Genomic DNA, 23,495 nt, shown 5'->3' with positions numbered 1-23,495 from the left:
CAACTCAGGTCCCAAATATCTGAGAGACCACCTCCTTCTGTGCTGACCCTCTCAGCTGCTATGATCGGCAGAGAAGAAGAAGAAGAGTTTGGATTTGATATCCCGCTTTATCACTACCCAAAGGAATCTCAAAGCAGCTAACAATCTCCTTTCCCTTCCTCCCCCACAACAAACACTCTGTGAGGTGAGTGGGGCTGAGAGACTTCAGAGAAGTGTGACTAGCCCAAGGTCACCCAGCAGCTGCATGTGGAGGAGCGGAGACGCGAACCTGGTTCACCAGATTACGAGTCCACCGCTCTTAACCACTACACCACACTGGCTCCTCAAAGGCTCAGGTGTGGGGGGCAGGCCAGGAGAGGGCATTCTCTGTGGCTGCCCATAAGCTGTGGAACTCCCTCCCCACAGAAATGTGCCTGGCATCTTCATTATGCCTGGAGGACAGCTAAATACACATCTCTTTACCCTGCATTTGACACCTGAGGTATCTATTTTTAGAACCCACCTTATTTTTGATGATTGGCGGTTGTTTGATTACTGCTTTTAATGTCACGTTTTAATGTTGCAACCCACTCTGGGACCTTGGCAATAAATTGTAGTAATAAAATAATAACCACACTCCTCCATTTGCCACACTTATTGTCTGGATAGAAACAACACATTGAAAGCACCTGCTTGCACCCAAAGACTCTTCAGCAATACAGTCAATTAAGGATACTGGGAACTATAGCCCTGCGAGAGGTAAGCCACAGTTCCCAGGATGAAATTCACAGTGTGAACGTAGCCATTGAGCAGAACTGGCCTCGGTGAATGCTCTGCAGGCTGCATGGAGAATTTATCTGCATGTGGCACTGACAGAGGCATGGTGCCTGGTGCCAGGGGCTGTATAAGCACACATAACTCCTTGGTCAGTCCTCTTTGGTTTACCTTCAGTGTAAAACTAGTTGGATTCATCCAGGCCAGCTAGGACCTATATGATTCACAGACTGCTCAGCAATTAAAGGAGGCATTTCTGCCTACACTATATGGTTGCCCCGGGACAAGGTTTGTTAGTCCTTATTTCTTATTGCAGTGGTACCTTGGTTCTCAAACGCCTTGGTACTCAAACAACTTGGAACCCAAACACTGCAAACCCGGAAGTAAGTGTTCCGGTTTACGAATGCTTTTCGGAAGCCGAACGTGCTCCGCTTTGAGTGTTACACTTCCGATTTGAGTGCCACACGTCTGTTTTGAGTGTTACGCTGAGGTCTGTCTATTTTTGCTATTTATTTTGCGTTTTTGTTTTGGTGCCTCTTTTTTTTTGTTTTTGTGACTGTGTGGAACCCAGTTTGGCTACTGATTGATTGACTGTGTGACTGCAGTACATTGTTTATTGCTTTCATTTTATGGATCAGTGATTTCTTCAGATAGTAAAGTTCATGTTAAATTGCTGTTTTAGGGGTTGCTTTTTAAAGTCTGACACGGATTAATCCATTTTGCATAACTTTCGGTGGGAAAGTGCGCCTTGGTTTTGGAACGCTTGGGTTTTGGACTCGATTTCCAGAACGGATTAAGTTTGAGAACCAAGGTACTACAGTATATTTGTGTGCTTGTTTTATTTTTTTATTTTTTTGTTTTTTAAAACATATTTTTATTAAAGATTTATTGGTTTACAAACGTATGTGCAATGTCTCTTTTCCCCCCAAGTTACACTTTCTACAGCTGACACAAAACACATACACTAAGTAGAATAGTAGCATTGCCACCCTACCCCACCCCCACTCACCGTGCTTGTTTTTGTTTTTAGGGATGGAGAGTCTATTTCTGTTCCATGTCAACTTCTCATGTGCCAAATCATCAGTACAACCTATCCAGTCTTCTTTCTTTCTTTCTTTTTTAATACAGAAAAAAATAACATATACTGATATGCATTTCCTCCTAAATTGGGGGGGGGGGGAGTTGGTATGCAATTTCCCTTCAAACACATCTCAGTACACATTCAACTCCCAAATTGCACATTGCTGAATGTGTTTGCATTTTACCCTAAAGTTGGCATTTTTGCATGAATTTCCCCCCTAAATGTACTACTTTTTGGATGCAAAACTGCATTGTAAAGTTTAGAGAAATGCACCGTGCAAATGATGACTGTGTGCTGATCCACGGATTAGTCCAGGAACTGCAAATTAGGTTGGTTTGCTTGAAAATGCACACCAAATGCATATGCCTATCTTTTTGACATTGAACTTGTGTGTGTGTGGTGGAGAAAATTTCCCATTTCCCTCCCCCTGTGCATATGAGTGATTTGGGGTTGTTGTTTTTTTAAAAAAATGCCCACAACGGCCAGTTGTAATGCAACAATGGATGCAATCTATCAAGTACAGCTTCTCTTTATTTCAATGGAAAGTTGCGTGGGAATAACCCTTGATGGAATACGCTGAATACTTTCAAGTCATTGGCAATCCTGCATGAATTTTGTCAGTGCGGTGCTGTGCCAACCCCAGATAAGATGTGAGATGAGTAGGAATCAGGAGGCTGACCATTTGCAACGAGACTTGGGTTTGGGTAACAGGTTGTGATGCAGCAGGAAGAGGAGAAATGTAGGATTTTTGGTGCTTTAGCAAAGGAGGACAGCAAGGTCACAGAAAAAGAGAAGGCTGCCTTTCACAGAGTCAGCCCATTAGTCTATCCAGCGCAGTATTGCTGGTAGAAGCTTTCCTGGGTTTCAGACCAGAAATTTTCCTAGCCCTACTTAGAGATGCTGGGAATTGAACTGGAGACCTTTTGCCTACATGCCACATGGCTCTACCACTGAGATACAGTTCTTATTTTAAGACTTAGGAACCTAGGAAGCTGCCTTTCACCGAGCCAGGCAACAGGTCCATCTTGTTCAGTCCTGTCCATACCAACTGAATGGTGGCTCTCCAGAATTAGGGAAGGGGCTGTAGCACAGGGGGGAGAGCATCCACTTTGCATGCAGAAGATCCCAAGTTTGATCCCTGGCTTCTCCGGGTAGGACTGGGAATGTTCCCTGCCTTTGAACCCTGGCCAGCTGCTGCCAGTCAGTGTGGACAATGCCGAGCTAAATGGGCCAATGGCTTGACTCAGTATGAGGCCAATGGTCTGGTCAGAATTTCAGACAGGAATCCTTCCTCGCCCCCACTGTAGATGTCGGAGTCTGAGCTTGGATTTTTTTATTTTTTTGCAGAAAAGGAATGTGCTAACCACTGAGCTATTCTGTCTAATGAGAAAGAGGGGTGTTTTTAATTGAGTGGGGTGGGGCAGAGGGTACAGCACATACCTTCCTTGGTAATATAGAATAAAGAGAAGAGAAATCCATTTTTTCCTGCAAGCACATTATAATCAAGACTTCTGATTTCCCCCCGCTCCCAACTCTCTCTATATATATATTTTTAAAAGATGCTTAAATACATTTTGGTTCTTCTGTCCAAGCATCCGATCCCCAACATTAAAAGCCAGAAAACACAGGCACTAGACAATGAGTCAGTAAAGAAAGGGCTAGAGCACAACTAATGCTTGCGAAGCACGGTTCATCCTTTCTTGGGAATGAGAATGCTATCAGTAATATATGAATGCCAGGCGGTTTGCTTCAAATTCTGGGAAGCTGTGAAGTTGAGATGAAGAGAAGGATTGGAGAGAGGCTTTCAAAAGCGCCAGTGTTGTGTTGAACTCTCTACTTTAATCAGAGCTGAAAGGCCTCCGGCCTGGAGCCGAGTGACAGATGATTCTCCCCTGAAAATGTTTTCAAATGGAACAGAAAACGCTGTTTATCTGTGTGGTCTGAGCTCATTTACTCCAATAGGAACCTTCAGCTCCTCTCTGACTGAAAGCCAGGTCTTGTTCTCCCATCTGATGGATGAATTGAATCTGGAAGTTTGATCCCGTCCCCTGAGATGTCATTTAAGTCCACAGATACGTCCGACAAGCAGAGGACGCGTCAGTCCCTTGGCTCATCTCTCTCTCTCCCTCCCCGCCTGCCCCCACCTCCTTCATTCACTATAAGATCCTCTCTATTCACTACTCTCCCCTCACCCTTTGCTTTTCTGATTTTCTTTTTTTAAATTAAGTGCCGTATTCTTGCACTGCAGGGCTTATTAGTCTTGTATGCAGCACACATCGTGACACACTAAGATGCTTCTCTTTTTGCAGGGGGAGAGAATAAATTAAATTTACAGTTTTGAACTTTGAAATGCTCAGCTTTTGACTTTTTGGGACATGAAATCTAACTCAGCCTGAATAATAAAAAATGAATGAATGAATGAATTCAGCTAAAGTTATTTGCTGGTGCAGATGCGTTGCCCAGGCCTGGTTGTTCCCTAGCTAGCAGCCACACAGCTCCCAGAAAAACAAATGTACCCACAGGACTCTCCATCCGTGTTGCCTTCATGAATGGGAGCAGACCCACCCAGCCCGAGGGAGTGTGTTTCTGCAATCCTGATGTTCCCACAAGGTGAGAGAGTGCTGCAGGTGAGCTTACCACACCTTGTCTCTAAAAGCTTGGCAGTGGGGGCATGGAAACTTGTTGGGGCATCTTTGCCACTTCCTTTTGGTTCTGAACTTCTTTCTGAACTCCTGAATCATGACTCCGGAGCTCTGTGGCTGAGTTGCCCAGTGACTGGGGCCCTTGGGGAACCACAGAGCTTTGGATCCAATGAATTTTTATTTTATTTTTTTCTGAAAAAGCTTATTTGGAGTTTTTTTTCCCTCTCTGGGCTGCTTTCAGCAATAACTTCCCACCTGACTGGGAGACACTCCGGTCTCTTATGCAGCAAAGAGAGTGCCACATGCCATCTGATTCCCCAACCATTACACAACAACCTTCCTGTACAAGCTACAGCTCTAGACTGTGCCCTTTCCTAATATTACCAAAGGCTAACCACTTGTTGTGGGTTTAGGACTGCACTGTAGATGGACACAGGAAGCTATCTTAGGCCAAGTCCAAATTGGTCCATCGAGTTCAGTATTGTCTGTACTAACTGACAGTAGCTCTCCAGGGTTTCAGGTGGGGCACAATTCTTAGCCTTGGCTGGAGATGCCTGGGTTTGAACCTGGGAATGCAAGGCAGGTCGTGACCCTTCCCCTTTTGGTCTTACCACTTTTTCCCCTTTGGGTGTCCCAAGCCCTGATTATCTGTAGCCAAGGCTTCTGCTTGGCTGGTATTTAAATCTGCATACTTATCTGACAATCATAGCCTGCATTGTGTGACTCTTCCTATCCATTTCCCTTAGTTCCGGCTTCTGTTCTCTGTTGCTTCTTGCCCTACTCCTGAACTGCCTCTTTGAAACTTGACTCACTTAACCCACAGACATGGGCTCACCAGCAGTGGACTGGTAACGGATGCCACCGATCTTGCTCATCTGCCAGCTGGTGGCTCCCTCCTTCCCTCCAACATTTCACAGCAGAAAAAGGACACACTTGCCAGTTTCATTGTCAGATGAGTAAAGGATTCACCATACGATAGCGAGGAAGGGAGATGAATAAGAGGCTTCGGTCAAGCCTCACGGTATTCTTTGCCTGTATTAATTTCTCATAAACGCCCAAGGCACTGATGGCATGTGTGCGTCCCCTAAAGATATGCAGACATTTCAGAGCTCTAAAAATTCAGAGCTAAGGATGTGGGAGAAATTGGATTCAGTTCACGTTTACCTAATCTGCATTTCCCGAAACAGTACGTAAACTGAAACACAACACACACCCCACTTCAGAATGCACACTTCTACAAACTTTTGCAGTCAAGTCCTTTGATGTGAACAAAGATGCATATACTAGAGGAAAGTGTGCATAAATGCACAATTTTTTTTTTAAAAAAATAACATTAAAAAATGCATTTTATTAAGGGGATCTGCTTGCAAAAAATATGCCAACTGTTGCATGCCACTCTAATCTCCGAGCCGTGCAAGATTCCCGGAGTTGCAAACGCTTACCCAGGGTTTGTGTTTCCTTTCGGGAATGAGGCACATTGTCTTTAGGATGTATGATTTATTTGCACATACATACAACCCGAGCCTGTGGTGGAGGGGTGCACAGCATTAACAGTCTAAAACGGTCATTTCTCCCATAGCCGCAGCCTTGGATTCAAGCAAGAAATCAAACCTTGTGCTCTGCCTCTCTGTCTTTTTCGCCTCCAGCTTCTCACTCACATAACATCTAACTCTCAACTTTGGCTTTATTCCTCTTCACTATATCTGTGAATCGAGAGAGGGGCCCCATCCATTTGCCGTTTCCCACAGAGCCCCTTCCTTTGCTCTCCTTACACATCACCAGGAGGCTAGTCTGGCTATTTCCCAAAATTTGAAGGCTTGATTAGCTGGCTGGGTCCAGGGATTAGGTGCCTGGCACCCACAAACTCATAACAATACAGTACAGTTGCAATTTGCACACGTTTAACATGCACAATTTCAACTTAACGCGGCCAAAGGCTGACCAGTTGAAACTACACAATTTAAGGCAGAGAGCTTAAAAGGTCTTTTTGCACAGGGGTTTCCCAGCATGTAAAGAGGTTTTAAGCTCTCCGTCTTGCTTACCAGACTCTGGGACACTCCCACACAAGACTCTGGGATATCCTTGAAAGATCTTGTAGAAACTTGGACAGCCCTGCAAGATCTTGAAGGGCATCCCAGAGTCCAGTAAGTAAGGCAGAGAACTTAAAGTTTTCTGCCTTGCTTTGGGCGAGGTTGCCAGGGCTGCTTGAGGCGCCTGCTCCAAAAAGGTCAGGAGTGGTTCAGTATAGCCATGTTTGCATATACATGAACATAACCTCCATGTAATACACAATCGTACTATACTGAGCAAAAAAGAAAAATGCCTACAGAAATTTGTGTATTAGGAGAAATGTGCCCTAAAAGGCTGATGAATTTCCATACATACTTTTGAAAATTTGCAAACTTATGTGGGCATGTGGAGAACTGAATTTAAGATTGAGGAGCTGAGAGAACTAAAACTGAAAGAATCCTCCATCCCTAGAAGCAGGTGATGTGGAAAACCCTGGAGAGCCCTACTAATATGAGTTAGATGAACCAATGGTCTAACCTAGTATAAAGCAGCTATACATTTTGTTGGACAACAACTGTGTGTAATACCTGCATGTCTGAACTACAAGGATCAGATATGTGAAAGAAGTTTCGATCTCTACCACACACACACACACACACACACACACACACACACAAACATAAGATGATCTTGCAGGATCAGGCCAATGGTCCACCTAGTCCAACATCAGGTTCTGAGAGTGACCAAGAAGATGGCAGTAGGAAGCCTGCAAGCAGGGCATGGGTGCAACAGTGCTCTCCCTTCTTGCTGTTTCCAGCAGTTGGGATTCAGAAGCATCTGACAGTGGAGGCAGAGCATAGCCATTTGGCTAGTAGCTATTGACAGCCTTGCTCTCCATGATTCTGCTCAATCCTCTTTTAAAGCCATCCACGTTGGTGGCCATCGCTGCCTCTTATGGGAGCAAGTGATGCTCTGTGTGAGCATCTTTTACCTGTCCTGGATCTCTCAACATTCAGCCTCATTGGGTGCGTGCTATGAGTACATTTTCTTTATCCACTTTCTCTGTGCTGTGCTCAGTTTAATATACCGTATTTTTCACTCTATAAGACGCACCCGACCATAAGACACGCCTAGTTTTAGAGGAGGAGAACAAGAAAAAATATATTTTCTCCCTCTCTGTGCAGTGCCCCTTCAGCGAAACAGGAGAAATGGAAGGGGCTCCGTTTCTCCTGCCGCTTTGCTGAAGGGGCGCTGCACAGCTCTCACTCTCTGCGCAGTGCCTCTTCAGCACTGAACATCAAGAGGGATCGCTACACCATGAAAGCAGCAGTCCCTCTTGCTCTCCTGGCTTCAGGGATAGCCACATAGCCATAAGACACTCCATAAGATGCACAAACATTTCCCCTTACTTCTTAGGAGGGGAAAAGTGTGTCTTATAGAGTGAAAAATACGGTACTTGCACCATGTAGTCTCTCACTTGCCTCTTCTCAAACCAAAACGTCCCAAGTCCTGCAACTTCTCTTCACTCCCTTGATAATTGTGGTTGCCCTTTTCTGAACCCCTCTATTGACACACTCTGTGTCAGAAGCATCAGTCGTAACCAGGTGTGGCACACGTTTTTTCAGCCTAACCAACCTCGCAGGGTTGTTGTGAAGTTAAATGGAGCTGGGGGTAGAACCGTGTATACCACCTTGAGCTCCTTGGAAAGACGGTGGGATAGAAATAACTAATTTGACAGGTGGCATGTCTTACCTAGGAAACTATTATGGCGAGACTGGGAGTGCATCAAAACTCCCAATGACTTAGCTGCACTTACGTCTAGGACTGAGGCACGCAGCCAAAAATATTTGCTAACAATTCTGAAGGCGGTGTTAGTGTGTCAAATGTTTGCGTTGTGCATGCAAGGCTAGTGTGATTTCAAATTGTTTGTTGTTGCACATTTGGCACCGTATGCCGACGACGTGTTGATGGCTCGGTGTAATGTTGCAAGAGAGGAGAAGCTTTATATAAGAAGCTCTCTCGGGAAATGCTGGGAATGGACTCGCCTTCCTTAGGGAGGCTGTGTGATTGTAATCGCGCTCCAGATAAATTCTTTACAGTTGCTTGATCCAATTTAATGAAAACCTCACTGAACACCCATACATTAAACATGAGCCATCAAGCCCTGCTTGTAACGCATCTCAAAAATATTTGCCATGAAAACAAAAGCAGACCAGAAATTTCAGGCACAGCCAAAGCGAAAAAGAAAGAGAAAAAGTTGAGTTTCGGGGATTTGCAAGGAACATGCACTGGTGTTCATGTCTAAGGGTTTCCTTGCACAGGCTCTATCCTGAAATAACCTCCTAACTCTCCTTGTGTCTTGGTCTTAGAGGTAGGGAACCCTTTTCATCCCAAGGCCTGCATTTCCTTCTATACTACCACCCAAGGGCCACAAGTCTCTTGAGCAAGTAGGCTACACTGGACATGACCATTGTGCAGAAAGGAGGTTCCCAGGGCATAGGCAAATGTTTAAACTGGGATAAGGGAGCTTTCCCATCAACTAAGCATGACAGATAAATAGGAGGAGATTTGATGGGTGCTTTGAGATGTGGTTCTCTCTCTCTCTCTCTCTCTCTCTCTCTCTCTCTCTCTCTCTCTCTCTCTCTTTCCCCACAGACAAGATCACATGCAGCTTAGGAGATACTCAAAACCCTGACAGGTGGGAGGGATGTGGATGGTCCACTGTGTCCAGCAGTTAAGGGGTTAATGAGCAACAAACACACACACACACAGAGAGAGAGAGAGAGAGAGAGAGAGAGAGAGGGAGAGGGAGAGGGAGAGGGAGAGGGAGAGGGAGAGGGAGAGGGAGAGGGAGAGGGAGAGGGAGAGGGAGAGGGAGATGTGAGCATACAGTCCAGTGCTGAAATTCGGCCCATTGCTGGTCTCTAATGAAAGCCAGATTGCTGTTCAACAATCGTCCCACTGTTATGAGACACTCTTCCTGGGCTAACAGGCACACGGTTGCCTGTGTACTCATGAAAATGTGCATGTACCCCATGTGCCCAGCTTAGAAGGGTTTTGAAACCCTGTTTTACATTCTGGTGATGGAGTGGAAGGTGAGGAGGGGGGTGGGGTCATGGCAGCAGACTGCAGCACTCCTAATTCCACATTCTCTAAACAAATGGCAGTGGGCATCTGTTAAATACTTTTTCCTCTGCTGGTTTAAAAACGCTTGGCATAACCCTTTCAGAGCAAACAGGACTCACCGTCACAAGCGCTAATTATTTGGAATTCCTGCCAAATGAATGCTTATTGCAACCAGCGGTGATGGTCAGCATTTGGAAAGGTGGGAACAGGTCTTGTGGAAGCACCAACCCAGGTTCAGATTCAGGTTCTTCACTTCCTTGACTCTTCTGCCTAGCAACAACAGAGCTGTAACGCAACCTGTGTTGATGCTGTTGTGGTTTAGGTAGTGGAACAAAGTTAGAAGAGCCCTCCTGAGACAGACCAAGTGTCCATCTAGCCCAGGTTCCTGCTCTGTCAGCAGACAATGAGATGACTCCAGGCATAGATAAATGAGTCTATTCAGCAATAAAACTGCCGGCACATTTGCGAAGCTAAGCAGAGTCCAGTATGGTTTCAAACTGGATGGGAGACCATGTGTTGAGATTCCTGTATTGTAGGGGGCTTCACTAGGCGACCCTTAGGGTCCCTTCCTTAGGGTCTACAATTCTATGGTTCAATGAAGTCTGTTAGGAAGGACTTTAATCCATTTAACTCCATATTGCCGACTACACTGACTGGCAGCAACTCTCAGAGAGGAATCTTTCCCAGTCCTACCTGGAAATGCTGGTAGGAATTGAACCTGGGACCTTCTGCATGCAAAGCAGATGTTCTACCACCAATCCCATCCTGCCCAGTTTCTACATCCCTCTGCGTTTTTTTGCGCATTTGAAAAAGCATTTCAATATCCGGAACCTATTTTCTGTCGATTGTAACTTGAGACGTTGCAACAGTTTTGTCTGTCCGGAATCGGTGAAAGACTGAAATGTGAGCTTCAAGTTTTCAATTTGAAGAAATCCCAGAGCATTCTTCTCCAATCTCCTTCCCTCTGGATGTTACTGGACTACATTTCTCATCGTTTTCTGAGGCTGTTGGGAACTGGAGTCCAACAAATCTGGAAGGCATCGAGTTGGAGAAGACTAGACGAATCCAACATCCTTTAGCACAGACGTTTCTACTATGTTATCCCTGAAACTGGAACTTTAGATGTTACCCAGAATCCTGTGCTAGGAAGCACTAATGTGAGCCACATTATCTCTCCCCAAACTGTGCTTTGCTACCTATAATAGAGGCTCATTTCCATAATGCATAGAATTTGGCTACTGAAAACACAGTAAATGGTTTTGTGAGTCAAGTCTGATGAATTCCAAATGTGCTAATGTACCATCTATTGTGTACAGTATGTCCTGGAAAGAATTTAGCCTGTTCCTACACAGTATGACTGTGTTGAGAATTTGTGAGTTCAAACATTTTTCGACTGACATACATTCCCACTCTCTCTCTCACACACACACACTCATTGAAACAAAATACATACACAGCACACTCCTCTGATGTGAAACAGTAGGTTGCATCCAACTGAGTTCTACTTAGAGTAGACTGACCTGAGATGACTGGATCCAAGTTTGTCATGTTCATTATTTCTAATGGATTTACGCTGAGTAGATCCATGTTCATTACTTCTAATGGGTCTACTCTGCTGGATACAACCCAGGCTGCCTCCCACAGAATCATCAAACATATCTGGGGGTGCCAACTTGAATGAAATATTGGGGGCAGGTAAGTCCCATCCTACATAATTGATCACAAGTTGTGGTGCAGGCGCACTGTTTGAATGGCAATGCCCACCAAATTTCGGGGGACTTGGCTACCTCAAATATTTTATTGGGGGAGGGGCAAAAGGACCTCAGCCCCAAGGAGTTGGTTCCTATGTATCCTTCGCATATCCCACTGAAATTGACTGAGGATGCTCAAAAGCAAAGATCTGATATCCTTTCATAAGAACCAATGTTTGAAGGCACCCCCCCCAAAAAAAACAGACACCCTCCTTTATGACATGTGCATTAGCAACAGAAGAGGCATGTTGATGATCTGATGATCGCGTTAAACACAGCTGGATGCACAATCTCCCAAAGATTATTTGAAATTTCTTTCTTTCTTTCTTTCTTTCTTTCTTTCTTTCTTTCTTTCTTTCTTTCTTTTTTTCTTTCGAAGGTGAACATCCCCCATAAACTCAGCCATTTACACAGACAAGCAGACAGGCACTCTGGTTTCTAATTCGATCCTGAAATGTCCCACTTTTCCTTAGGGCATCCATATTTTCATCAGAGAAATATTGGAGGGTGTGGTAGGATGTCCCTATTTTCATCAGAGAAATGTTGGAGGGTAGGGAGTTATGTGACCCCGTCAAGCCAAGGAGATAAGTAACTATATAATCTTTAGAAGACATCTGAAGTCAGCCCTATATAGGGATGGTTTTAAAAATGTTTAATGTTTCATTATGTTTTTATGTATGTTGGAAGCCGCCCAGAGTGGCTGGGGCAACTCAGTCAATAATGGAATAGGACACCCCTATTTTCATTGGAGAAATGTTGGAAGGTGAGAGTTCCTGAGCCATAATATAAATATATTGGTGCTTTCCCTTTGGTCTTCTGCCATTTCCTCCTCATCCTTCAAGGAAAGGGTCACAGTTCAGTTCCTTACACTCAGAAGCCCCCAGGTTCCATCCCTGATGTCTCCAAGTAGGCCTGGGTAAGATTCTGGCCCAAGACCAGATGGAGCTACTGCCAGTCAGTGTAGGCAATAATGAGCTAGATGGGCCAATTGAAACATCCCATGTTCCCATGAACATCTTTCCCTGTCTTAGACCTCAGTTTCTTAGCTTCATCAGCCACTTCATCCGCAAGCCAAACTGGAGACTGAGTCCACCAGATCTTAACACATCAGAGCAATGTCAGCCTGCTCCACGGCTGGACTGCCATTTCGCTTAATATATTACTGGCTGCCTTTACCCACAAAAGTGCCCCTGGCCGATTCTGTGAGTGGGTGGATCAAAGAATGGTGGTTAAAGCAGACATTTAAAAATAAGGCAAGATGGGCAGAGCTCCTCAATTAAATTCCGCAAAGGCAAACACAAAAGTTCGGAGGCATCTTATCAGCTGAGACCCTCCCATTGTCCCACAGCCAATAGAACCCGTAAGATTTAGTGCACACTTATTACCCTGCGATCAGCACTTTGTGGCTTGGCAACCCGAAACCTTTTATTTATGGAAGAATAATGAAATTATATTTTAACCGCCTCACATCAAAGTTCAGTGCTTCCGATAAGTTTCCACTCCAGCTTCGCCCCAGGGCAATGCAATCCCTTTTATTAATACTTTGTCCTGGTTCATAGATGGATGAATCACTACATGGATATCAATACAACCTTTAGCCACAGACTATTATCAAAATCAGCATCCATGGCGATTTTAGAAGGTTTCATTACACCTCCGTGGGCAAGCACACTGCAGAGATGCAAATCTTTCAGGCACTGATTACAATAATTTTGTAGCCGAGAGCCCAGAATACCACAGTCCCAATTTATTATATTTTATTTTAACTGCCACCCTAACATGGAGGACAGAAACTTTGTTGGAAAATATCCACATTTACTATCACAATTTAGGGGGGGGGATCTATTATTTTCAATAAGGCTCATTTAAATTAATAGACCAAATGTCACTGACTTCAGTGAGTAGGATTAGCATATACACCCTTGGCGTATATGACAAATCTGTATACAAAACTGTGCATGCAATGAGAAATGTGCGTGAAAATGCTGGCAAGTTTTCACGAGGTCTTTTTAAAAAAGAATAGCAAACTGATGCAGAAATGGGGCAAACACGTGAAGAGGAGAAACAAAAAGTGACAGATTTGTCCATCCTTAACGCAGGCAGGCAGGCACACACCACATATTCCAATGGTGACTGGGAGTGGCCGCCAGGACCACATAACACCAGTTCTGAGAGATCTGCATTGGCTCCCAGTACGTTTCCGAGCACGATTCAAAGTGTTTGTGCTGACCTTTAAAGCCCTAAACGGCCTCGGTCCTGTATACCTGAAGGAGCGTCTCCACCCCCATTGTTCAGCCCGGACACTGAGATCCAGCGCCGAGGGCCTTCTGGCGGTTCCCTCATTGCGAGAAGTGAGGCTACAGGGAACCAGACAGAGGGCCTTCTCGGTAGTGGCGCCCGCCCTGTGGAACACCCTCCCATCAGATGTCAAAGAGATAAATAATTAAGTGACATTCAGAAGACATCTTAAGGCAGCCCTGTTCAGGGAAGTTTTTAATATGTAACGCTGTACTGTTTTTAACACTGATTGGGAGCCGCCCAGAGTGGCTGGGGAAACTCAGCCAGATGGGCGGGGTATAAATAATAAATTATTATTATTATTATTATTATTATTATTATTATTATTATTATTATTATATCTTGTCTGTTCCCATGTCCACTTAGGTTCTCTAAGGACATCAGAGGAACCCAGCTAGACTTGACCAAAGGTCCATCTATTCCATTTCCTAAGCCATATTCTAAACCATATTCACACTTTGACTTTAAAGCACTGTTTCCCAAACTTGGGTCTCCAGCTGGTTTTGGACTACAAACCCCATCGTCCTTAGCTAGCAGGACCAGTGGTCAGGGATGTAGTCCAAAAACAGTTAGAGACTTGTGTTTGGGAAACACTGTTTTAAAACAATATGATGCCACTTTAAGTCATAATTCGGTCCCCCCTCCAAAAAAAAATCTGGGGCCTGTAGTTTGTTAAGGGTGCTGAGAGTTGTTAAGAGATCCTCTATTTGCAGAGCTACAGTTCTCAGGGTTCCCCATGAAAAAGGATTGGTTGTTAAACCACACTGGGAACTGCAGCCCTGTGAGGAAACTAGGGGTCTCCTAATAACTCTCAACACTATTAACAAACCGCAACTCCCATAATTCTTTGGGGGAAGCCATGGCTACTCAAAGGGATATCATAGTGCCTTAAATGTGTGGTGTGAAGGTAGCCACAATCTTCAGCTTGAGGCATCTGGGAAGCCCAGCATGAAGGCAGCAGTGCAGCCTCCTTGTTTGTCCCAAAGTTATCCAGATGGGAAACGGACAGGTCCATCCATCCCCACCTGGGATGGAGAACCTGATGCCTGCCAGATGGGCCTGATGTACAACTCCCATCATTCATGACCATTGGCCATGGCTCATGGGAGTTGCAGTCCAACAACATCAGGAGGGCACCAGTTTGGGAAGGCTGAACAAGCAGACCCTCCAAGTGTCCCTATTTTCCAGGGACACCCCACATTTACAGAAGCCGTCCCAGTTTTTGATTTGATCCTAGAAGGTCCCGCTTTTCCTTAAAGGTAAAGGTGATGTGGCCAGCATGACTAAGCTGTTTCTGGCGGACCAGAGCAGCGCACGGAAACGCCGTTTACCTTCCCGCTGGAACGGTACCTATTTATCTACTTGCACTTTGACGTGCTTTTGAACTGCTTTTCCTTAGGATGTCCCTATTTTCATTGGAGAAATGTTGGAGGGTATGGAGTTATGTGACCCCCAGAGCCAAGGAGATAAGTAACTATACAACCTTTAGAAGACACCTGAAGGCAGCCCTATAATAATAATAAATAATAAAATTTTATTTATATCCCGCCCTCCCCAGCCAAAGCCGGGCTCAGAGCGGCTAACAACATTAAAATGATACAACATTCTAAAATCATTTCATTACAAAATCAATTCAAATCAGATTAATAAAACTATATAGTTTTATTACGTTTTTATATGTGTTGGAAGCCAACCCAGAGTATGATGATGATTATTATGGAATAGGACGTCCCTATTTTCATGGGAGAAATGTTGGGAGGTATGAGCAAGGAGATCTGCTGAAGACTGCCACCACCCTCAACTTCACAGGCCTAAGCCATGTTTATAGCTCCTTTGCCACAAGATGCATTTAGAAAACAAGAAGGCAAGCAATACCCAGTATAGACCATAACCTAGTTCTTACTGAGATGGTTACTATGCGACCTGGTTGTGCTAATTTCTGGACTCAGGCTGGAGCTCATGTGATTCAACGGTCCTCCGTAAAATAAACAAATCCCAGCACCTAGAAAGCTAGGGTAAAAACCCTTCTCCCTGACATAGTAGCCTTCTGTAGGCAGGGACATTTTCTGTCATTCCTACAGGCCAGACACAGCTTCACTATCTCATTGAGAGCTGAGCGCTTGAGGCAGCCACTCTTGGAAACGAAGCTCTTCCATGCTCTCCACCAGGTCTCAAGTTGCATTCTTCAACTCCTTCAAGGCCAGCGCAACAAGGAACATTCCTTGCCTTTCTCTGTGTCATTATAAGATAATCTAATACAAAAAGGTCTCCTATTTTCATCTAGGCATTAAACTATCTACAGACAGTGCAGTCAAGAGTGAAGGTTATTTATGTCATGCTTGTTAAAGAAGTACCCCCTTTCAACACACGAGGAACACAGTTCAACTGGAGAGATAAGGAAACAGCCAGAAATGTCCCTTTTCTTTTTCCACGAATTATCTCTTCACTCCCTCTTAAGGTGGAGAGGCCAGGCAAAGCTAGCTAGCTTTGAAAGCTAGTGGAAATGGTTGTGCTCAGAATCAGATGGCTTTTATTCTGATGGTGATTCACAGAAATAAAAGTGGCTGTTCCAGAATGGGAAATAATAATTTTTTAAAAATGCATTTTCAAGGTCAGATTGAAGACACCAGCCTTGTAAGAAGATGGAAATCTCAAATGCAGCAGTATTTTTTATAAACAATAACAACAAAAACCTATCTGTCCCCCATCCCACCCCCCAGTTTGTCATTTTCTGGATCACTGGGGGCAGATTACACTGCAAGGCTCCACAGGACTTCCACAAAACACACATGGAGGCAGGCAGTTGCAACACCGTGTGGTATATTGAGGGCTACAGTACCAGGTAAGGTTACTGCAGCCCTTACCCCAGAGGTTGCCAACACATGGACATATCCTCCAACATTTCTCTAATGAAAATAGGAATGTCGTCGTCTTCTTCTTCTTCTTCTTCTTCTTCTTCTTCTTCTTCTTCTTCTTCTTCCCACTCTGGGCAGCTTACAACTCATATAAAAACATAAAAAATATTAAACATAAAAAACTGCCTTCAGGTGTCTTCTTAAGGTTGTGTAGTTATTTATCTCCTTGACGGGGCAGAGGTGTTGCATAACTCGATACCTTCCAAAATTTCTCCACTCAAAATAGGGACGTCCTAAGGAAAAATGGGACGTTCCAAGATCAAATAAAAAAGCAGGATGGCTTCTAGAAATCCAGGACTGTCCCTTGAAAATAGGGACACTTGGAGGGTCTGCATGGGCAGCAGTCTGCCCCCCAGAACCTCTGACAGGGCACAACATAGGAGCCAACTCCTAGGGGGTGAGGGGTCTTCACCCCCCCATAAAATATTTCAGGGGGCCGAGTCCGCCCCCCAAGTTGATTGGCATTGCCATTCAAATGGTGTGCATGCACCGCGTCATGTGATTATGTGGGGCAGGGCATACCTGCTCCCCTCTCCAATATTTAATTCAAGTTGGCACTCCTGGGGCCATAAATCTCCCTTCAAAAATCCATGATGCATGATGGACTCTTTGCCCTTCCTAGCTCAGTTCCTGTTTGGACTGATTTGGTAATGTTGCTGGAGAGCTCTTAGCAATATGTCCTTGGAGTATGTATATTGAAAATACGTGATCTTCCCAGGACTGGTGCTCAAAACACGAGCTACGTCCCAATAATCAATGTATGAAACTTCAGCCACTAGAACGAAGTTCCACCTTAACAGCCATGCCGAAGATCCCCGAAGCATCACTTTTTCTACATCTGTGGGTCTGAAGAAGCCCTTTTGCAGCTGCCCATGTCACTAGGCTGGGCCCACTCCTCATAACATCGCTAAGACAGCTAATAAGGCTCCCGATGAATGATTAGTATGAATTTCTGCACTGCTAATTTCCGTAACTATCACTCTCTGAAAGACAGCTCAAGGGATTTTCGGGTGCGGGGTTTGCCTCTTGTCCCTGAAAACAGAGGGCTGCATTATTTGACAGAGCTCAAATCGGCGTGTCCGGTTTCAGTGGCCTAATGTGGGCTGCATTTTAAAATGATACAATATTTTGAAATGTGCAACTGCCTCGCTGATGCCTCCCGCTTCGTGACAGGCCCTTGGGGACTCTGCTTCCCAACTGAACGAGGCACCTGATGTGATGCCTCACTCTGGACATAAGAAGAGCCCGGCTGGATCATAGAAATCATAGAACTGTAGAGTTGGAAGGGACTCTGAGGATCATCTAGTTCAACCCCCTGCAATGCAGAAATACACAGCTATCCCAAACAGGGATCAAACTTGCAACCTTGGCATTATCAGCACCAGACTCTAACCAACTGAGCTGATAGTCCATAGGCCCATTGTAGTCCAGCATTTTGCTCTTACATTAGCCAGCCAGACACCCCTGGGCAACAGCATCTCTCCCTCCTTGTGATTCTCAGTGACTTGTCGTCAGAATAATGATGCCTCTGAAAGTGGACGGAGAACGCAGCCATTGTGGTTACTGGCCACTGAAAACCTCCTCTTCCATTAACATCTTGAGTCCCCTTTTAAAGCCATTGAATGAGATCCCAGTGATTAAGAGCAGAAGTCCAACATTCTGCTCTCACACTGGCCAACCAGAGGTCCGGGGATCTGCAGAACCTCCAGAGTTGCCATGTTAAAGACGAATCTACCAGATTCACAGTACCTGAAACATGTAAACTGAAATAGTAATAGTAATAGTAATAATAATAATAATAATAATAATAATAATAATAATAATAATAATTTATTATTTATACCCTGCCCATCTGGCTGGGTTTCCCCAGCTACTCTGGGCAGCTTCCAGCAAAATATTAAAATACAATAATTAATCAAATATTAAAAGCTTCCCTAAACAGGGCTGCCTTCAGATGCCTTCTAAGCGTCAGATAGTTGTTTATTTCTTTGACATTTGATGGGAAGGCGTTCCACAGGGTGGGCGCCACTACTGAGAAGACCCTCTGCCTGTTTCACTGTAACTTCACTTCTCGCAATGAGGGAACCACCAGAAGGCCCTCGGCGCTGGACCTCACACCCATCCTTGAAAATTCACATTTCTCAATCTTGCAATGCAGTTCTGCAATCAAGCATTGTGTTCAAAATACAAAGACTCATAGAACTGTAGATTGGAAGGGATCCCAAGCATAGCAGCCTACACCCAGGGGCCAAGGGAGTCTTCCCCCCAATAAAATATCTGAAGGGGCCAGGGGGCTGCAAAGCTGATGGGAAGTGCCATTCAAATGGGGTGTGGGTGTGTGCCATGCCATGTGATCCATTATGTGGGGTGGGGTTTACCTGACCCCCAAAATATTTTATTCAAGATGGCACCCCTGATCCCAAGGGTCAGCTAGTCCAATTCTCTGCAAGGCAGAGATCCTTGACAGATGGCCACCCAGCTTGGTAAAAAATAACACACCAAAGGGAAATTGCTCTGCAAGAAGAAGTAGTGTATATTAGGAGAAACTTAACACTAAAATGCTGGTGAATTTTCATTCTTTGGGGGGGGGGGAGGGAAACCGATGTGGAAATGTGGAGAACGGACCTGAAGACTGGAAGAAGGAAAAAATGAGAGAAACCTACACTGGCAGGTTCACCCACTCCTAACAAACCATTAGCTTACTCAGAGTAGACCCTCTGAAATCAATAGATGTGGGCAACTTATGACCACTACTCTGAGTGTGGGCAACTTATGACCACTGACTCTAAGTGGTCACTACAGTTATGACCTGCTACTCTGAGTAGGACTTGGTTGGCTTCATTCCGAAGACACACACCGCTTGCGTAGCCTTGAGAGAGATCCGTCTGGAAGCAAAGGACACCTGGAACTTCAAACAGTGTTCAAACCCCTGTCAGACGGGAATGTAATTAGAGCAAGTTCAACAGCATCCTGAAGCAGCGGAGGTCAGAGAGCAAGAGAGAGGGAGAGATCTGGCAGAAGGACTGAGCTGGGTCATTACCATGGGGAGAGAGGGTAGGACATGCACGACAAACCTTTAAGTCCCTTAATGACCATGAACATTTCAGTTTGGGTTCCTCATTGGAGACAATTCGCCCTCAATTGCAGTATGAACCACCTCAAACTTAGAACCTCTCGTCTTGATGCTTTGATAGAAGCCAGCTTTGTGCGATGCTTGATTTAGAGAGTGGCAGCCAGTGCTAGCCCTACTCAGAATAGATCCATTGAAGTTAATGGGGGTGGCTAACAAAGGTCCCCTAATTTCAGTGGGTCTAATTTGAGTTGAAGTTAGTTGGATACAATGAATATTTCTGCAAGCAATTTCACCTAATATACACATTTTTTAAAAATGTACATCTTCCCATTATATATGGATTTTTGCATTTTTAGAAGGATTGTGGGGAAGGGGTAAAAACAGGGACAGTGAATTTTTGGTAAGGGTGGTCTCTCTCTCTCTCTCTCTCTCTCTCTCCATTTATAAGCGACAACATTGGAGTTGTGACCAAGGGTGACAACATTGGAGTTGTGACACAACACACATACACCTTTTGAATGGCAATGCCATTGAGGGGGCCTGGTCCCCTCAAATACTTTATTGGGGAGGGGTGAAGGGACCTCAGCCTTAGGTGTTGGCTCCTACGGTTGTGACATTTTGCTCAATTCTCTCTGTGGTGTGTGTGTAGAATTCTCCAACTCTTTAGAAATAAAATTCTCAGGAAATCAATCTGAACATCCCTTTTGAGAAATTTCAGGCCAGCCAGCCAGCCACTGTCGCCTCCGAAAACAGGACCGCTTAGAGAAATCTGCTTCACACAATCTCAATATTCAGCCAGGTTTGTGCTGGAGCACCTGAACTAGAAACCTTAATGACGCTTAACTGTGATGAATTACTATATGATAACACCATAAATAATAAACAAACCAATTTATGTCGTTGGTACATTAGAATATTTGTAACTTGCCAAAGGCTCCCTGGGGCGGCGGGCAAAATTGTAAAGCAGGTGCATAATGAAAGCAACAATTAAAACATAATTGCCCCCAGAAGCAATCAATTAAGTAAAAAAAAAAAAGATAACAAGGCCAGCAGGGGTTTTGTTTAAAGGAATCTGTGTAGAAGGACTGAGGAACTCATAGCCCTTCAGGTGTTGCTGAACTACAACTCCCATCATCCTTGGCCATAGGCCATTCTGGCAGGGGCTGATGGGAGTCGGAGTCCGACAGCACCTGGAAGGCCAAAGGTTTCCCATCCCTGGTGAATAGCATACTGAATTATTATTATTATTATTATTATTGAATAGGCCATTGCTATTTTCATCAGAGAAATGTTGGAGTGTATGAAACAGGATACTGGACTAGGTCCTGATCCAGGAGGGCTCTTCTTACTCGCAAGTGGTGAATCAAAGCATCAGCACACATGGAAATAGTATAGGAAGCAGATTAATATGCCAGATCTACATCCAAGACTGCTGACTCAGTTATTTTAAAACTCCAGTAATTGACTTTGTTGGGGTTTTTTGTCTTTGTTTTTTTAAAATGGCATTAGCATTTAAATGGTAACAGCATTATAAAGGTGAAGGTTCAGCAGAATATGATCAATTTATTGAAATTTGCAAATGTTCCCTTTGAGTGTGTGTGCGTGCCTGCGATACGCACACCGAGACAGCTTTTCACGCTGCTGGGATTTTATTTGGTGTTATGTCAGGAAAAAAGTCTATAGCATCAAGTAGCACTCTTGAGTCGGCAGCTGCTAGGTGGAGACAAGTAAGAATTTTACCCTTCAATTTCTCACCCTCCTTCCAAAGCTTCATTTCCTTCAAAGCTAGTCCCGTGATTATAAAAAAAAACCTGGAGCTGATCTATTTGCAAAAATGTGGGGAGGTTTATCCCCCATTGATCCACTGCCATGAGAATTATTAGTATGCAATTATACAAGCATATTCGTATACACTTACTAGTATGCAATTGTGTTTTTTTCAACCGAGCATTGGAAATATTTGACACGAGAATGCAGTTGCATTGCTTATTATTATATTTTATGTCCTGCTTAAATGATGTCAAATTGGCTTCTGAGCCATGTACAAGTATAAAAACCAATGGCATAAACATCCAAATATAAAGACCCATGATAAAAATGCACAATAAAGCAATTGCCCGAGAACATTAACATATAAACATGCATTATTAGGATATGCAAGAAAAGGGGAAAAAAGCAATCCCATCAAAAGTAATCAGCAATTATAACAGGAGACGAGGACCTGAGTTTTCCACAATTCACGGTCTTGACCAGCTGGACCAATCTCAACAACCTTTCTGGCTTTATGGATAGCATCATATGAGAAGAAGCGTGGTGCAGTGGTTGGAGTGTGGACTAAGGCTGGGGAGACTTGAGTTCAAAGCCCCGTGAAGCTCACTGAACAAAGAATGCCTCAATATGTATCTATTTTTCCCCCTCAGAGAAATGGGCAAGAATCAACCCTTTCCATAAAACAAAATCATCTCACTGACCAAAAGCAAAAGCTCCAGCCAGGAATGGTGGATTGGAATTAAGCAGCAGAACTAAAACCCCATCCCTTGTGCCTCCTGCAATGGAAGGCTTAAAACTGGTGGTTATGTCCAACATTTTTGCATGGGACCATCTCCAGGCTGGTGCAGAACAGGGGATAGGATCCTGGCTCTCCACTGGACATGATCCAGCTTTGCATAGGGTTGCCATATTTCAAGAAGTAAAATTCCTGACACCTGCAAAGTTGTTGTTGAGCATTTTTTTTTTAAGGAAACCACCCAAATTATTGACAAAATAGTGATTTTAAGCTTTTAGAGCTGTTTCCGCTGTTTTCTTCCATCACGTTGCCATACATTTGGGTTTTCCCTGACATTTTTTTTTAAAACAATATGATAATCTTTATTGTCATTGTCCCATACAGAACAACGAAATCTACATCAGACATTCAAAAACCAACAAGCCTGCTATCCCAGCTATCCCAACCCCCTAAAAACTCTGATACCCCATAATTAAATACAATATACTCCCATAGAGACTACCTTACACTGCGTTTAAAACCAAAATCGCATTTGGATAGAAACTGTTTCTCAGGCGGATAGTCCTAGTCTTTATAACCCTGTACCTTCTTCCAGAAGGCAGAAGCTGAAAGAGATCATTTCCGGGGTGCGCACTATCCTGCGCTATCTCTGCAGCTTTCTTATGACAAACTCCACCCCCGTGCCATTTTTGCACCAGAAAACCAGGACATGTCAGGAATTTTCCTGACGTATGGCAAGCCTAGCTTGGGATCCAGCAGATTCGTGCTGGACCTGCTCTCCCTCCCCAGGGCTCCTCTGAGAGCTGCCAATGGAGATAGCACACACTCCCCTGTACTTTCAGTGATTGTGGGGTTGCCATATTTTGAAGAGCAAAAAAAGAGAGGACAACCTGAGCCACTGCCAGCCCGAGCCCAGGAAAGAGGGGCACAGGCATGCGGGGCCACCAGCTTGGACTGGCAGCAGTTGTGGTGTGGAGAGCAGCCCGTGCCCCTCACCCCCCTCAAACCCCAGACATTTTCTTAAAAATGTAGAAACCCCCTGGATTGGCATTTTGGCCCCCGAAAGAGGACATATGGCAACAGGAGCCCTGCATAATGGAGCCTGGCTCATGCGTGGAGGGACGCTTCCAGCTCATCCTCACCCCTTCCAGCAGTGTGGAACAGTGGTTAGGGTTGCTCTGCACAGTCCTGGGAATTGCATACTAGATCAATAATCACCAGAGTTATGGTTCTATGCACAATTTTTCTGAAAAGGGAGATTTTTTTTTAAAAAAAAAGCAAGTGTGGCCCAATGGAAAAGCAAAATTAAATAGGTACATTGTGTATGTTTGTGTGGTGAT

General features: G+C 44.4%; 1 protein-coding gene across 6 annotated transcripts in view; it reads right to left on the bottom strand.

Moving 5' to 3' along the window:
• Window positions 1–23,495, bottom strand: part of PRDM16 (PR/SET domain 16) — a 459,509-nt gene that overhangs the window by 139,671 nt on the left and 296,343 nt on the right. The window lies entirely within an intron of this gene.

The sequence above is a fragment of the Podarcis liolepis genome (assembly GCF_965112155.1).
Source record: "Podarcis liolepis genome assembly, chromosome: 7".
Lineage (NCBI taxonomy): Eukaryota > Metazoa > Chordata > Lepidosauria > Squamata > Lacertidae > Podarcis > Podarcis liolepis.
This window is presented reverse-complemented; position numbering and strand designations above follow the sequence as displayed.